General features: G+C 48.9%; 1 protein-coding gene across 1 annotated transcript in view; it reads right to left on the bottom strand.

The window, feature by feature from the left end:
- LOC133344041 (uncharacterized) overlaps window positions 1-6,596 on the bottom strand; it is a 106,772-nt gene extending 100,176 nt beyond the window's left edge. The window contains 1 exon segment of the mRNA XM_061553992.1: window positions 6,145-6,596. The gene's annotated coding sequence lies outside the window, so the exon portion shown is untranslated.
- Between the last annotated feature and the right edge of the window lie 11,116 nt (window positions 6,597-17,712).

Genomic DNA, 17,712 nt, shown 5'->3' with positions numbered 1-17,712 from the left:
TGCCACAACAGCTGGAAACACCAGCACCCAGCAACAATAACACAAACAACAACCAGCACTACCGGCAGCAAGCCACGACAACAAACACACCCTCCATTTAACTTGATTTTGCCCTTTATTTCACAAAATTCCAGCTCCAAGAATGAAAAATATCAGTTTGAAACACACTGCACCCTATTGTGTGGACCAGAGGTCATTTGAAAAAAAAAATCTCAAAGGTAGCTCTGTGAAATCCGCTTCTGCGGACCGTTGTCTAACAAGGAGGTGCTGCACTGCTCTTCGAGAGATCTGAACGGATTGTTTGCCTCGCGGATGACGCGACCATGGGAGGTGCAATCGGGGTCAAGCCAGGGAAACAGATTCGATTGTTTTAGTGACTCCTTCATGTCATGACGCGAGTGTTGAGTAATAATATCCAGGGTACAGTGCACGAAGGTTTGCGAGATGGGTAGCCGCTCCGTTATTTGTGGACCCTGTTGCTTTGCTCATTTGTTTGAGTATTTACTGACCGGCTTTCCTAGGAACACCAAGGCACAAGTCTCAAGCCTGACAGATCAGCCAGGGGCATGAAGCAGGTGCGACACTCGCTGTCTCCTGATGCAATTCTACGGGAACACTCCTCCGATCCGCAGGTGCGAACGTCGCACACCCTACTATCGGTCACATTATCTGAACATCTACGCCATTTGTCTGCGACGGGGGAAGGACAAAAAATATATTAAGATAATTTGGGAATTTGTATCATAACTCCAGTTGTCGGTGAAAATAATTTGCATATAAAAGGAAGCTGTTCCACGGTGAGAGATGGGGAAAAACTGCAGATAATGGGAAGAATAAAACTCATGGGTATTGGGGTCACAGAAAAGAAGAGTTCTACTCTACATGTTTTACGGAGCTTTCAAGACTTATGATAATGGTGCGTAATTGTCTTGAACATACGTATCGTCATCTGGAACAAAAAAATCCTGAAAGCGGCAATATTTACAAACACCGCCTGAACTCCGGTCATCCTCACAGAGGCTTTTGGCTGGCCATCAAACAAAGATGGTCACTGCATCACATGCTTCCAGACGCACTTCTGCTGCTATCTGGAACGCTCTTCCTTCAAACATTGGGAAGCTACTGGAACTGTGGATTCTTAAATCATCTGTATTAAAAACTAGTTTGTTATTCTTCCCCCACACCTCCGATGAGCACAATTGTATTGGGCCTGATAATTGATTTTCAAAGACAACTTAGGAATATACATTTCTTAAAAACTGTTTTCCAGGTAAAGCCCACTGAGCTATGAGCTCTTTTTTCAGAGGCGACCTGGCCCCACATGATAGCTCAACAAAGCGACTAATTAGATGGGGGAATTCATCGTGACCAAATATTCTATACACGCGTTGATGAACGTGGAGGGCAAAACCGGAGGACCTAGAGAAATGCCCACGTGACCACTGGGAAAGAGAACACACGAACTCCAAATATACAACAGGCATCATCAGCATCAGAATAGAACCCACTACCTCCTGCATACAAGGTGAGGGAGATAACATCTCCTCTCTACCACGGCTAGATGCCTATCCAGCAGCATAGCGTATTTGGCATGGGCCCTGGTGTAATGATTAAAATGGGTCCTTCCTATGTCTAATTCTTCCCATGTTGATAGCCTGGCACCTGGGTCCCTCCTTCCCATGAACCCCAGTGCAGGTGCACCGCCTGCACACTCAATCACAACACCACTTCGCACTCGATAGCCTATCGCCTACCCACCCGACCATATAGCCACCTATGCCCCTACTTCCCGATCTATCCACCTACCCATTCAGCTCAGCCATTATGCCGCCACCAAGGCACGAGCTGTGATATCCGTTCCGAACCTGATCGTGGAACCACAGCACCGCAATCAAACCTCTAACCCCATTACCCTGATTGGGTGCCGGATTGCGGGAGACGAGATAGGGATCCAAAGATAGCCTCTTTTCCACAGCCCACATTAGGCGCATTGCACTGTGGGTAATCTGGATGAGCAGGCCTCAGATGGGATTAACCGCCAGATCAAAAAATACACCGCGGTGTCCTGAACCGTCTCGCTGACCAATGCCGCACGACGTTGCTCCACACACAACAGCGGCCCGGCGGCGATGGCTGACTTGGTGATGCGTGACGGCCACTGGGCACTAGCCGTAGCTTCCGCCGGCACGGTTGATGGAGATTCCGCGTCTCTCCTTTTTCTAGCCGGCCCACGGCAAGACGGCAGCAATGACGGGGGCCACTGGCCAATGGACGAGTGAGTTGCCACATAAAGCTGCGTTGCGTCATGCCAGGGTACACATGTCAACAGAGACAAAATAAACAAGCGCATACCGGTACTGTACTGCAAAACACCTCGCCACCACATTAAAAGTACATGTACAGCCCCTCTCGTCAACCCACTGCTGGATGAGGGCCTGTTCGCGCTTTGCGGGATGTGAAGGTGGGGAGCATAGTAGACATGGAAGTATATTCGTATATGTACGGTACAACAGTGCATTTTGCTGCACTGCCATCTAATATATATTTATGCGATATAACCCAAAAAAACTATTATGTATATTGGTTAAGATAGCCTACATGTTAAACTGCCCGCTAATGCCCACCACGTGGCTCCTCATCCCCTATGCCAACCTGTTTGTATACGTGGGGGTCACTAGTCACGCATTCAAGCAACCCTGCTGAGTGTTTCCCAGATCTGATAAGGTCTCGAGCAATTTGGGTGATTCTGCAAAAGGTCGAGGACCGGTTGAAGTTTAGCTCAAGGATGCTCGGAATTCCATACAGCAGGATAGGGTAAGCAAGGGGGAATAAATAACGTGGCAGGAGAGTGTTGTAGGTGTCATCCACAAGAGAAGGTTCCAGTGGGGGGGACGCGGGCGCAGGATGGAGGAGGGCAGGTAACCGAGACGGCGCATCAGAGTGGCAATGAGGGTCAAGCAGAGGAAGTTGAAGGTCAAATGTCAACTTTACAAGAGCTAGGGGACTCAGCAGGAGGCACGAAGTGACGGTGACATGTGGCGGCATCAGTGGAAGTGTTTGAGAGAACTCCTAACCTTGACGACGGACGACAACAAGCAGGCGTTGCACGTCCGTACGGAAATTGCGTTACCATCGTCGACAACAAACGCCGGATTGAAGCACTCTCAGGCTGCGTCAACGGCAGCCCCCGAAAACGCACGCGCCGTGGTGCCGGACTGCCTTATGTGTTTAGTTTGTTGTCCTTGCTCCCCCCCCCCCACACACCTTCCGATTAGCACGGTTGGCTACGTGCGGGTGTGCGAAAGACGGTCTCGTCTGATTACCCGCACCGTGCGCCCGATTCGTATTTGATTTACTCCCGGCTGGGTCAACACGCTACGTCACCATTTGCGCTGCTTCGCTCTCGTGAGTGGCGGCGAGAGGCAAGGGGCGCCGAGAGGCCACGATGCCGCCACCACCGCTTTGTTTGTCCTGCCCCACGCGGCGAGAAAAACTCGGCGTGCCAACTCAAAGCGTGTTGTGAAGCGCCGTCTAAAGTGGAGCCTAGTGCACGCCACGGCAGCGGCCACTGCCAGGGATTAACTCATTAACTCAGTGTTCTTCACTCATTTTCAGAGGGGGCGGCCACGTTCGCCGAAAAGACATCTTCAATGTGAGCGCCGCCACACATTTTAAACCATTGGTAGTTTTGACAGCACAATGATGATGAGGTGATGGGGGGTGGGTGGTGATTTCACTATTTGCGTATTGTCGGGGAGGGGGCACACGTCAGGGGCCGCACTAAAGGCCACCAGGGGCCACCAGTGGCCTGCGGGGCCTTGCAATGAAGGACACTGGATTAACTTCAGTCGCGTTTGTGAACCAGAACATATTTTTCAACTGTTGCTGTGCGTGCCGAATCCAGTCCGCCGCATCCATTACAAATGTAATTGCGTCATTCAACTGAAAAAACAACAACAAAGAAACTTGGATTGGCCCAACTTCCCAATGCTGAAAAATGCAAGCGAATTACTCAGTTGGGATTACGTATTGTGACATCGCTCACTGCTGCAAAACAACTATGGCAGGACCCTCCTGAAAGAGGGCTTGAGACCCGGTGAGGCTCTCCTCGTTAAAAAAGACACGCAGAATAATTGGAGAAGCGGGCCTGCCCCCCGTCTCTCTACCCACTGCTTTTCTACAACCGGTTTAGTTCACGTCGACGGTTCGAACACGCGACATAATGTAACGGGCCCACGCATTGCCACAATACAAAATTATTTTTAAAAAACGTAACACAGAGACTCACCTCTAATACCGGACCGTTACGTGTATTGTTGGAATGAATACCATACATTGAAAATGTGAATAAATAAAACGTGAGAAAAAACACGCAAAAACAACCGTAAAAAATCAATGTGAAGCGCCGTCAATTATATTGCACAAATCAATGATATTGCGCAATGAATTGCAATTACTGTGTAATTGTAATTTAATCTAACAATGCTGCTGTGTTTGTAATTAAAATAGGGCCCAGGTCTGACTCCAATGCACCTCTCACTATGACTCTGGCTAAGAGTCGTGGTGTGCCACCTTTCAGTCGAGAAAGCAACCTGGAAAATATTCAGTGATAAATTAAGCCCTGGCCACACAGGTGGATGGAACACCGGGACACAAACCGTGTGGACCTGAGGCAGGACGTGTGTTTCTGTGCTGCACTGCAGTGGACAGGATTGTAGCAGACTGAGCTGAATGACAACACAAATATTAAACACAATGATTATGAAAATAATATTGTCACGTATTTAATGCATGAATGCATCTGCTGACTGTTGAGATTCTGATTCAGGAAGTGTTGTTACTTATTTAATTGTTTGGAGGAGAAACAAATGAGTTTGCTGGGTTTGGGAGTTGGGGAGCTTCACTGAGTCTCAAGAGGCTTCAGATTCGGTGAGTTTTCAAGGACTGGCCATTAGAACCAATTTTTTTTAAATAAAAAGCTGTCATTACAATAGTTTGAGAAAATTTTCCCAAGCCACGTGACCAGCTTTGCCGATCATGTGACCACAGCTTAGAAGCACGCGTTTAGATTATTTGGCTGCGGTAAATTTCCACGCGATAAGCCACTTAGTTGAGCTGTTGTTTGTGGCCAGGTCGCTTCTCAAAAATAAATAATAGCTCAGTGGCCCTTACCTGGTAAAATAAAAATAGGATTTTTTTTGTTTATTTACGTATTTTTATTGACTTTCTTACCTTTCCTATACTTTGCACTCCTATCCTTTTAAAATTATTATTTGTTGTTGTACCTTTTGACCCACCCTTCCTGGACATCTATGAAAAAAAGAAGAGCTTCATAACTCATCAGATTTTTCCAGACTAAATAAAGAGTTCTGATTCTTGGAGAGCGCAGGCATTTACACAGGTGCGACCCCTTCACCCTGCGTCTTCCAGGAAACTCGAGTGGTCACCATTCTGTTCACACACACCCCTTCCCTATCGGATCAACAACTCCGCTCACCGACTTCTAATGTCCTGCTGCCCGACATATTCCGTTGTCAAGGGACGCCTCGTGCACGCCTGCACGCCGTTCTGAAGCTGCGCGTCTGCGGCTGACGCGTGCTGCCCCGTTCGCAATGGACGATGCGTGGGCCAAAAGTAAAGTTAAAAAAAATACCCCCCACAGTCTTGTCTGCGAGATGTCAAACTCACAATTGTAGATTACGTCGACAAATAACATCTATGGCGTAAGGCCTCTTCTACCGCTACTCACAATATCACACGAGATGTTACATTCTGTAAATACACGTGTATTCATACACGTGTATTTACAGAAATGTTATATATTTAGTGGGAAAGGACCTAACTTGCTTATCCGAGTGAGCAGCATTGAGTCCATAACTGACGTGCACAACAAATGCCAATAAATCAACAGTAAAACAGTGGCATAAATCTTTAATGGGTTCACCTTGCCGCCATTGACCTACAACCAGCGGGAATATTCTAGAGATTTCCGCAACAGTAAATAAACTTCGTATTTGCCACCGTCTACTGCTGAGCAACATTTCAAGAGTGAAGCCAAAAACGTCGGAGGAGGCAGCCGTGACACGGCGAACTTCGCGAGCACCAGTCACGCAGCTCGTCTCGCCGGGTTATTCGCCTACGTACCTCACGTAAGAATGTCAAATAATCCCCAGGCATCAATCGACAGCGGCCGCTGCTTGCTGGCCTCCACGCAAGCGGCCCAACAGCGTCCACAGTCCAACCTCCCAGATCTCGTCCGACGCCAACGTCCCCGATGGGACACTTCGCCCGTGCTCCCGGCTCCACCTGGACTCAGAACGACACCGGCAACGCTTCTGCTGTCTCCGGCGCCAGGTGGTGCATATTCTACCCCTGCTCCTGCCCCGGCCGAATCGGACCCCGCGTGTTGTGCGAGAGCGGTCGTTTTGAAACTCTGAAACGAACCGGCCCCCTCGTTTTTGGGAAGCGCTTCTTGGGGTGGTTTTTTTTTGTGTTCTGGGCTGGCGCCGCGGATGGGCCCTGTGGCGGTGGATAGCGACCGTTGCTAGGCCAGCAAATATCTGTTTGGGTCTAACTCCAAACAAGTCGCCGAGATACGCGCGAGGCAGACCCCCCCCCCACCACCTCTGCTCTCACTCAACCCTCTCCAGCTCGCCGCCGCGGGGGCCCAAGCACCCAGCCCAGCACTGCAAACATTCGGACGCCCTAGACAAACAGGGCCAGCAACCCAGCAGCACCATCCGTCCCACCTCCCCCCCCGCCAAATCCCCCACCCCACGCCGGGCGCCCTCACCTTGCAAACTGTCTCCTTACAGGATTTGGCTGTAAAACAACAACCGCCGCGTGCCCCCCTCGCAAGGGTCCCAACTTGCACGCCGCTCTCAGGTGAAGTGTTTTCGCATTTTCGGTTCACAGCCGAAGCGAGGCCGCTTCAATGCAATCGTCCAGCTGTTAGTTTCAAAGCGAGGTTTTGTTTGGGGAATTTCACGCCCCCCATCTCCCTCCTCCCCGCCACCTTCCCCTTCCTCTTAAGGCCCAGCGGTCAAAATATGCCAGCGAGGGGTGGCCCACAGTTGGGACGTGCGTGGCCAAAGGCGCCCAAGCGTTGCTTAGGCGCCGCTCGTTTTGGCGACTCTAGAGACCGCGCTATCTGAACCCCGTTCAGATATGCCCGCCCCCGTCGGCCGTTTGGCAACGAAGCTCAAAACGATCGGTGCAAACGGTGACGTTTTATAGAGTTGTTGGGTTTTGTGAGTCGAAGTAATTGCGGCTGTGGGCGGCGTCGCCATGCCCCGATCCTGGCAGCTATGAATTTTCCCGTCGGCTTTGTGCTAGGGTAGGCAGAGAGAAAAGGCCCTCGTTTGAATGCAGCACGCCTGGATAAACCTTTTTACCAACGGCATTATTTTGCACTTTGGTCGCTGCCGCCAGCACAAAAAGCCCCCTGAAAGCGTTCAAGAGGACGCGGCGCAAGCTCCGATGCAATGTCATCCATCTGGGTCTTCAGGTTCACGTCCCTTTATAGGTGACGCGGGGTTAAAGAGGAATTTGACACACATTTGAATGGAGAAAAAAGCAACTGTTGAACGTAGACGTGACAATTTCTGAGCTGCTGTTTTCAGGCGTAATGCTTTGCCTGTCAATTCTAATCTTGGTAATTAAGGTAATGCATGCCGGTTCGTGACACTGATTAGTGCTCGACTCACAGCTTAGAAGGTCGTGAGTAGGTCGATTCAGCAATCTATGTTCAATAAATGAACGACCGCTTTGTGGGAAGTTAACAGTGTACGTGCTATGGAGAAACTGTCTTCCACCATGGGAATGTGGAATTTACACCATTTGTTCAGGGCCTCGAACAGAGGTGAGTACTGTACAAAGAGACCCACTTTGGCTTTTATTTTATTTCCAGAGATTTAAGACCAATCAATCAGTCAATTTACCAGAGGAAACCCAAACAGTATCAAGACCTTTACAGAAGTAAATAACAAAACGTAATTATGAATATTGAATTCAACTCACTGGAGGGCATAACTTCCCATGGTTTTCTGTGCCACGCGTGTGTATTCCCCACCTTGGAGCCCCCTCCACCGTGGACAGGACAGAGCGTGCGTACTCATGGCTCCAGTCCAAGTGGACTTGGGCAGGGCGGCAGAGACAATGACAAAGATCCTCCGTGTAGCTTACATGGGTCTGCTGGGGCAAGTGGTCTTATTATCGAACCCTCATTGAAGACTGGGGTGTGGCCAGAACCTCCCCAGTGTTAATGTTTTACACACCGCACCAGATACGTGTTTAAGGCTGAGTCCCAGGAACCAGTTCGGTTATTCCCCAGGGGAATCGAACTCGAGTTTCGGGCTTTCGTAGCGCAGTGCGCGAACCACTGCGCCACCGCTCCCCGCAGGGGACCTCGGCCGAGAGCAGTGGCGTCCGATGAGCAAGCTCCAGAGTCCGAGTCGGCACCTGGCTGCCCGTGGCTACGACTAATCGCGATCCCAGAGTCAACGGTGCAAACCCCGAACAACCCAAAACAAAGCATCTCCATGGCACTCGCCCGAACAGCCTGGTTACACGCCCACCGCATTGTTTGCGGACCTCTGGTGAACGGCGGGGGGCACGATGGCACGAGGGGCGAATCGGGAGCGGTCGCTCCGTGGCTCGGCTCGTAAACAACGCGAAGGCACGAGGCACAGGGCGACTCGGGCGACTCGGGTGATCGCTGCACTGCAGTGGCCCGCGTGCGATCGGTGGAGTCAAGGCGCCATGCAAGCAAATACTTTAACGAGATGGTCAGAAGTTGGTGGGAGGATGCAACGGCGATGCTTTGAAGTCCATCCGCGCATTATCAGACGCTCCAGTAATAACAAAGACACAGATTCCCCCATATAGCCTTAAACAGACGCTTCGGGCAAGCGCTGTTAGCGAGCACCTATGAAGGCCGGCACGGCACATGAGGGGGTGGGTGGCCAGCACCATGCCCGGACGCCATTGTCTCCCTAGTGGCGATGTTTACACACTGCACCAGGTACTCATTTGAGGCTGAATCGACCTTGGTGTTGGCCACGAGTGGAATTTGAACTCGTAGCGCAGTGTGCTAACCGCGTACACAGTTTGTATTTATATTCAGTGAGTTTCTAAGCTTTCCTATACTTTGCACTCCTATCGTTCTTTTTTGTATTGTTTTCTGTTGTAACTTTCTGACTTGGCCCTTACTGGACATCTGTGAAAAAGAGCTTCATAGCTCATCGGATTCTTTCAGTCTGATTCAAATCTGATCAGACACACACACGACCTTTGCTGTAATATACGGGGGCGGGGGGGGGGTGTTAAGTGCACCTTAAATGCGGATAACACGGAACCCGTGGCTGTAATCCAGTGGAGTGCAGCTGGAGTTGGTGGAGAATGTACTGTACAGTTGCAGGCAGTGCAAGACACCCAGGCATGAGACACTCAGTTGATGTGTGTGGGAAGCGTGACGAGATCAAGGTGTGTACGTGTGCTCCGGCCATCTGATATTAACTCCCTCGCCTCGTATGCAGGCGGTTCGTGGGTTCGATCCCGACTCTAACGCCTGCTGTATATTTTCAGTTAGAATGCTGGATTTTTCTCCAGGTCCTCCGCTGTTTCCCTCCACATTTAGAAACATGCGTTTTAAGCATTTCACAGCTATAAATGTACACGTGCTAAGCCACTTCGTTGAGCTATCATTTGTGGCTAATTCGCTTCTAAAAAAAAGCTATATAGCTCAGTGGGCCTTACTTGGTAAAATAACAATTAATTTAAAAGATAATTTAGTTGTATCTGGCTTCCTCACATGTATGAAATATGCAAAGTGGAATCGACCAAAAAAAAATGCAAATTCAGGAACCTCCAGAAACAAAAACAAGAATTGGAACTCTGAATAAACATGCACTTAATATGAACACAACCTCGCTATAAGATTTTTAAAGATTATTATAAATTTCTTCCTTGTCAAGCCACAGTGTTTTGTGAACTGCTATTTGCGTTTGGTTTGTTGTCCTTTCCCCGCACCTCCGATTGATGAAGACCTTCCCTCGCTGTGTTGGCCACTAGTCTGACTATATATTATTTGGGTCTTCCGGTAAAGTCACGTAGAAAGGTTCAAAGAAAATAATAATAAAAAAACTACGACGTTTCGATCGCAACACAATCGTTCGTCATTAAGAAGAAAAAAAGGGGGACATCTGCTGAAGCAGACTGTTTTAAAGGTTTAAAATGGGTGTAGCACAAGGGTCATAAACGAAGTGGGTGGAGCTAGTGATGTTAAAGTGAAAATTTAGCATGTCAATGTAAGATCGGAGGGCGACCTCCACGACGAGGGCATGGAAGTGTCTATGTTAATGTGAGAGATCAGCATGTTAATGTGAGAGATTAGCATGTTAATGGCAGAATGCAGAGCAGCAACGCCGAGCTGGGTGAGCGAGGTGGCTGTGTTAGTGTGGGAAATTTTACCTGTTAATGTAAAATCAGAGAGCCGAAAATAACAACTAACATCGGAAGGTGGCAGGATGGGAACATCACAGCCAGTTATGACTTAAACTGGTTGATAACGTCCTTCCAGTGATTGCTCAGTTTATACCCATCTTCTCGATTGAAGTTATCTCTGTGTCTATATATTTGGATGGCTTCATGAACGAATCTTTGTTGATATCCAGTGGGTTTGCAAAGTACCTCCGTCTACGAGAAATCAATTTCGTGTGAGCCCACCACATTAAAACAATGATCAGCCACGGCCGAGGTATTGGTCTTACCGTGTTTCAGATCTGCCTTATGTTCACGAACACGGTCCGAGACATGTCGCTTAGTTTCCCCAATGTAACTACTGCCGCAGACACAGCTTAGTTTGTAGACGCCGGGGTATTGCACGTCAGGGATGACATCCTTAACAGATGGGATCAGATCACGAATTTTACGTACTGTGTTAAATCGAACCTGCATCTTGTGTTTGCTCATGATTTTCGAGATATTTTTGGTGACCCCTGCTGTGTATGACAAGGTGATGGTTTTGATTGGATTCTCAGGATGGTTCTTTCCCAACGGTTGGGGTTGTAGCTTTACGGATTGTGTAGTCTGAATATCCATTCATCTTGAGACCTTGGTGTATGCGTTTCAGTTCACTGGCTAGGTGATGGTCAGAAATACATTGAGCTCTATGGTTTAGAGTTTTGATGAGGGAATTATTCTTGGCAGGATGGTGGTGGGAGTCCGGTTTTAGATATGCATCCGTATGGGTGGCTTTCCTGGAGACAGAGTGTCCCATTGAGCCATCTGGTCTCCTTTCGATTAAAACATCTAAGAAATGTAGCTTGCCATCCTTTTCCACCTCCATGGTGAATTTGATGGCTGGGTGTATGGAATTGATGTGGTTGAGGAATTGGTTCAGAGCTGGTCGGCCATGTGGTCAGATGACGAATGTGTAATCTACGAACTTCTTCCACAAGGACGGATGTAGAGTGGATGTCTGGATGGCATCTGTCTCTAATTTTTACATAAAAACATTGGCTACAACTGGCCGTCTCCTGCCGCGGTTTCGCTTTGCGCACCCTCTTTTTGTGGACCCATCTACTCCTCGACACATTCCCCGTGTACAAATGTATTTCCAAAATGCCTCATGACACATCCACTGCTGGATGAAGGCCTCCCTCCCTAAGCTGTCCCCAGCTCGGCCCTGCGGATGTAACAATACGCCTCGCCCCAGCACACGAGCTCATGTCATTGCTCCCATCTCTGCATCGGAGGCTTGTATTAACCGCCTCACATTTACTCGATGGAACAGCGCACTTGCAAATGCCGATTCCAGTAGAGTATTCACGAATGCACACTAACACGGAAACGGCAGGGTTATAAATACTCAGGTTGTTTAAAAGTGGCGCTTATTTGGAATAAACGAAGTACGTACACGACTGCTGCATCACCTAATACAGGCAACCGAGCATACGCGCGTTGAACTTCCTTCGCACCGTACGTAGCCAACCGCGCTAAATCGAAGGTGCGTGCGGTGTGCCAAATGTTTATTTTTCCTCTGCAGCCTCTGAATGCGCACACACTCTCTCTCTCTGAAAAATCATCTACATGTACGCTCCCACTCCTACCCCCCAGAGACACAATTGTTCACCACGAAAATGGAACCCTAAACACCGCACGCGTACAATGGTTAACTTGGCAGCTCGGGTCACGGCAGGCTGCACCCTAAGACGCGAGTGTTTTCGTTACCCACTCGCCGTTGGAAATTAAATACAGCGTGTGTACGCACGGGCCAGTTCGGGTTTGTTTACGATACTTATCACCGGAGAGTGCCCGCGCGACTCCGCTAGCCTGGCGGCCAAAAACTGCCCCCTGAATCATAAGATTCATGAACACCGGAGGAATCCAATGAGCTATAAAGCTCTTTTTGTTCACAGATGTTCCGGGGGTGGTGAGGGGGGGTCAAGAACGATTCGACGATTCCTCGGCACGACGCCACGCGCCGTCCGTCACGTGGACGTGAACACGGCCTGGGGTCTCTGACGGAACACCCATCCAGCAGAGGATTGACAAAAAGTTGCCGCACTTGCACATCATGCGCTGTTGTAGGGGGAGCATTGTGAGTAACAAATAAATAGGTTTGTCTCGCTGTATAGTCAGGAGAGGAAACATATCAATGAGGAGTTTAAGACAAAGGCAATGAATGTGATGATGGCCTAACCACCTCCTTTAATAGGAGCTTGCCAACAGCATTTGTCAACAATCTATTCGGCTTTCGATGCTTGTTTACCCAGGAAGGCATCACGAGTCTCAAAAGTTTTTTTTTCAGGAGGGTCCTTCCTAGTTGTTTGCAGTAGGGGGCGATGCTGCTGCTGCTGTGTGTAAACCCAACTGAGTCATTTGCAGGTAATTTTTCAGCATTGGGATATTTGGCCAATACTACTTACATAATACTGTACGGTGGTTTTTTTTGCAATGGGAGGAAACTGGACAGCCCAAAGGAAAGCCATGCGGAACAGGGGGAGAACACACAAACTCTATACATGAGTTCCTTGCTTTGAGGCACGTGTGTTATCACTGCGCCAGGGAATCTGTCTTTTACAACTTCTAATATCATAATCGCCAATAGCACTCAACTCAGATGTCCGTACAGGTTAAGGGATCGCTGGATTGTTTGTCTCTGCCTTGTTCTGCATTGTCTGCTCTGACTAGTTTGGCCGATTCACAAGCCCTTCTTAGTACGCACCCGAGTGATGTTATGAACACATTTGACTAACACAGGAGGGTATATACTTGAATCAATTCCCAATGAGAATTCCACTTTTCAGCATTGATAACATTTCTTTCATCATAAATTCCAAGGTAAATTCCGGAGTCACCTGGCTTTCTAAGGTCAATGCTCCAATTGAGCAGTCAGCCGCTGGCATTCCGAGCAGGATTAGAAGGCGATGCTTGGACAGTACACAATGGCCAGTGTGGCAGCGTAATCCTGAGAAATTTTTGAACTCTGGAGTTCAGAGAGCGATCGTCGGTGTTTGCGAGAGGAGGCAGGAGCTAAGCGGTGAGGCTGATGCAACGCTGCAGATTACAGATAGCAAAAACAAGCCGGCCTCCCTTCCACCGATTCCAATGCTTTGTGTCAATTAGGAGAAACTAATCAAATATATAAAAGTGCATGCAGACTGAAAACAAATAAGTGTATACATTACATATAATATTAATACACAAAAAAGGGGATGTATTGACAGAAAAAGGTACGATTGTGACCGTAATATAGGTCCTCCCATCATACTTTGCATGTCCCATAACATCATGACACCACGTCCGTGTATAACGCACGCAGCCCCTTGTTTTATACCGACAACCCAACAGAGGCAAATGTTGACTCTTTTGGTGATGCAGAATGGGGACGTCACGATAACTGCTTTCCATCCCATGGGACGCGGTTCTCCGATCTTGCGTCCCATCCCATGAGATGGGACGCGAGGCAACAGCTTCACTTAATGTACAAATGGCAATAGTTCCAATTCAAGCTGGAAATTTGAGTTTCAAGTCCAGCTTTAGTAGTGCTCTGTCACATTCACAATCTGTAATACACAAGTAATGAGCAGAGGTGGCCAACTGGCGTCTCCTGAACCACACGCGGCTCTTTAATCCACCACGTGCGGCTTTATTGAAGAGACATAACGTAGAACGTACTATCAGAGTAGCAAAGAATAAACAATGTCTCCCGTGCTGTGCCGAAAACTGTCAATATATACGCACGTATATATACTTGGATGTTTGCAGTCTTCATGGGTACTTTTTGGTTCTTGGTCTGTTACAGGTTGGCCACCCCTGAGCTACAGGCATTATTTTAATGGTAAAAAGAATACATTCATACTGGTAGGAACCTCCTGGTTACACCAGCCCACAGGGGATTATTGTGGCCGTCCGTCCGTCGTGCATCCAAAAATGGGAGCGTTGGGGCTGGGTGGAGAGGGGAGGGTGGGGAGGGGCTGGGTGGGGAAGGTGGGGAGGGGCTGGGTGGAGAGGGTGGGGAGGGGCTGAGTGGGGAGGGTGGGGCTGGGTAGGGGGTGGGAGGGGTGGGGCTGGGTGGGGAGGGGCTGGTCACCCCGTGGTGCCCTTATAAAACTCAACGTTTAACCTACTCACGTCGACTTGTGCCCGCCCTCACAGTCGGCCATATTTGCGGAATACACCACGCCGCCGTTGACCCTGGCCATTGACCGAGCAACCCAACGTTCCCCTCCGCAGGAATGTGTTTCATCCCTTTTACCGTTCCAATTAAGTAAATTTTCATTTCAACATGAAGCCACCACTGACTTCATGTTTTTGACTGACACACAAAGGCCCACCCATATGAACAGAGGTTTCTAAAATTTAGATTTTTCATCATATTATCCACAACACACAACTCCTGTCAGTTTACTTTGTGTCGATCTTAGGTCTGACCCTCAAACCATTGGACGAACTTCAGGAATGGCCCTCGAGTTCAACACATATGCTCGAACCAACCAATGAACCCACAGACCAACGAACCAAAACCAAAGTGGTTGCGATGTTCCTCTTATGTTTCAGTTGGAATGACTTGTACGTCACTCAGCCGTGATGTTCGGTAGGGGTCCTTCCTGCAAGAGCCTGAGTTCAAATCGCAGACATGGGTGACACAAACCCATCAACATCACCCATCTGCAGGTGGTAAACCACTCGTTCGGAATTTCACAGTTATAGTCCTCCGGAGTGACTAGTCCCCGCCAGAGGATTGTGGAATTTCCACTGATGTCAGGACGGTTAAGCGCCGCTCAACGCTCATTTGAGCGCTGAGAACTCTTGACGATTCAGAACACGGAGATGAGAACAGTCGCGTAACGAGCGTGGGACAGCTTTGCCCCCTCCCCCCCCCTGCTGGTCAAAGCTACGAGTTGGGGCCCCCCTGACAACCACCAGAAGATATGGTTTCAACAACAGTGTAATAGAACAACAAAACGTTCCACCTTTTATTTGATTTTAACGAGAGCAGTAATGTTTGGCTTCCGCAAATTGCGCACCGCACATGCGTTTCTATGTTGTTGTCATGGCAGTGTAACCAGATAGACAAGCAGAACCATTCTTCCGGGTTGGCGCGACGTAGGGCTTGAGCACTATGATGTGATAAGGCAAGAGGGAGCCGCGACATGTAATAGCCGAGGTGCGACCGTGCGAGACAAATCCAATATTGGGGCCCCACCTGGCGATTGCCGCACCTCCTGAGATGATGATGTTGATGTCGTTACTACGCCACTTACTCAGACGCGGACCATCCCTTTGGCTGCCACTCTGCCATTATCATCGTTCCATCATCCCTTTTAGCCACGTGTCTTGCCCAAGCCCACTCACTTTCATTGACAGTTCTAATAATGCCATTAACCCCGGGTGTGTTCTCTAATCCGTGCGTTTTCTCTGTTTATCTCCGTGTGGTCGTGGGTAACACGACACGAGCAACACTTTTGAGAGAAACGCTGCACGCTATCGGTGACTTCCAGGAAACAAAAGGTGCAATTGTGACTCTCGTGGGCCTCCCTATCATGCCCTGCTTGCCACGTGTCACCAACTTGGCACGGTACAGCAACCACGCTCCGATTAGCGCGGTTGGCTCCGTACGGTGCGAAGAAGTTCAACATACATAACACCCACAACCCTGTCCTGGACCACCATCTCAAATCAGTCAAAGTCGTGGCCTTATTATTTTACACAGCGGCAGGACAATGATACAATTGCCTTCCGGTTTAACCCTTGTTAGGATTCACCAGCACAGTGTAGCCACTAACATTGCCTACAACTGCCCGGCAGGGTCTTAGTGTGGACGAGTCGTCCCTGATCACTGTGGGGACAGTTTGGCAGTCACTAATTCTAACGATATCTGTACATGGCAAGACACTTATCGGACGTGAAAGTGCGTGTGGGCTGCGTGTGTTATCATTTGTTTTGCAGCCTGCACACGCACGTTTCTGATTGACGACTATCTCAATAATTTACATAAAGTGTTACAATTGATTAACCAATCAATATTTTATTCGTCTCGCACGGTCGCACCGAGGCTATCATATATCGCGGCTCCTCTCGTCTCATCACATCGTCGCTACGCTCACGGTCTCGAACATTTAATGCTGTATGGGCGCACTCCGTCTTCGCACAATGCAGCCGCTACAGTCCCGTAGTATAACGTTACTGCTCTAATAAAATTAAAATAAAATGTGGAACGTAAATGAAAGCATTTTCATGAGACATTTAGACCGCATTTTAAATGTTTTTGTTCTTTTACACTGTTGTTGAACACCGTATCTCACTTTGGTTGTCAACTCGTAGCCTTGGCTACCATGGGGGTAGGGGGGGGGGATAAGGTACCCCTTGCCCCCACACTCTTTTCGCTCCTGGTCTAAGGGGCCGTCCATAAATGACGTCACGCAATTTTGGACGATTTTTAACCCCCCCCCCCCTTCGTCACACGGCGTCACAAAAAGTCAGACCCCCCCCTCCTCAAATATGACGTCACAAAGCTCTGCCCCCCCCCCCCAAAAAAAAACATGCTTCAAATCGCCTTAAACTAGTGCCATTGTAGTGCGTATTTAATGTGGCGCTGCACTCTGATGTTGTAGGAGAAAACATTTATTTAAAAGTCTATTTAATTCAGTAAAACGTGTTGCTTTATATGTATTTAAAGTTGCGCATTTTGATGTGACGTCACATTTCTCACCCCCCCCCCCCCCTCGTCACACATCGTCACAAATGTCTGACCCCCCCCCCCCCACTAGGTGCGTAACGTCATTTATGGATGGACGGCCCCTAAGGACATCACATACGGAGTGTTTAAATGAGCCCCATGAAGGTGGAGTTGATCATTATAACTGCACAGTGCAAGATCGCGAGGTGGCAGCGGCTTAGGGAGGCCCTCAACCAGCAGTGGATGGTTCGTGGCTGCTGCTGCTGCTGCTTACGATTACTCTGAAAGGTGGTGATGTCATCCGACTTGCGGGCAGCTGTGTGGGTGAGTGGCAGACAGAGGTGAATAGCCACTGCGAGTGGCTGTGAACCTACACGACCCTAACGCGACTCGGGATTAAAACAGACCGCCGTGCTGATTACACATGGGATTATTACTGAGCGCTTACAACTCACACCGAGCGGCCGCAAAGCACTTTACGGTGGAACACGCGTGGTTTAAATGGAGAGAGCGGCGGTGCTTTGGTC

This window comes from Lethenteron reissneri, chromosome 19, assembly GCF_015708825.2.
Source record: "Lethenteron reissneri isolate LAM-NWPU_2019-01 chromosome 19, ASM1570882v1, whole genome shotgun sequence".
NCBI lineage: Eukaryota > Metazoa > Chordata > Hyperoartia > Petromyzontiformes > Petromyzontidae > Lethenteron > Lethenteron reissneri.
The sequence above is the reverse complement of the archived record's forward strand: the minus strand, read 5'-3'. Positions and strand labels throughout refer to the sequence as shown.